Here is a 797-nt window from a genome sequence, read left to right on the forward strand (position 1 = left end):
TTACAAAACTCCAACACAGCAAAGGGTTAATTAAATTATCCAGCCTTGGAAACACCAATAGGAACCCTCCAAAGCTTAACAGGCACTACTGGCTGCCAAAAACAGAGTTTCCATTCTGATTTATGGGTTAAGAAAGCTATATATCAGCTCAGCTCCACACCCTCTCCACTGTGGGCTGTTGGCAGTTAGACAGAGAGGGAGAGACCTTGTTAAAAGCAGAGTAGCAGAGCACATTCATTTATCTATATATCTAATAGCGAAGTTGCCCCCGGAGTGTGGATCGCTAAATCAGCACGCCGAGGGCAGCTGGGGGGCCGGGGGAGGATTGTGCACACGTGGGCCAGTCCCCACATGTGCACAAAAATAAAAAAAGTTGAAAAAAAATTCGGGGGGATGTTTAAATCCCCCCGAAAGTGACAGAGCGTCCCCTGCGCATGCACAGGGAACGCTCTGTAGCTGGCCTCGCCGCTGCGCCACCACCGCCGCCTCCTCTTTGGAGCCAGGCGGGCGGGCAGAAGGACCGGCTTCGCCGCCGGCGCCTCCTGTTTGGAGCCGGCCGGCAGGCAGGCGGGCGGGCGTAGGACTGGCTTTGCCGCCACCTCCTCCTCCTCCTCGGAGCCGGCAGGCAGGCCTGCCGGGTAGGTAGGTGGGGGGGAAGGAGAGGGGAGGGGGGAAGACAGGCCTCCCTGCCGCCGCCGCCTCCTCCTCCCCGGAGCAGCCGGGGCGGGCAAGCAGGCGAGGGAGGCAAGGCGGGGCAGGCGGGCAGGCGAGGGGGGGCGGGGAGGGGGCCGGCAGGG

Source organism: Gekko japonicus, unplaced genomic scaffold, assembly GCF_001447785.1.
Source record: "Gekko japonicus isolate JY-2015 unplaced genomic scaffold, Gekko_japonicus_V1.1 scaffold1232, whole genome shotgun sequence".
NCBI classification, from domain to species: domain Eukaryota; kingdom Metazoa; phylum Chordata; class Lepidosauria; order Squamata; family Gekkonidae; genus Gekko; species Gekko japonicus.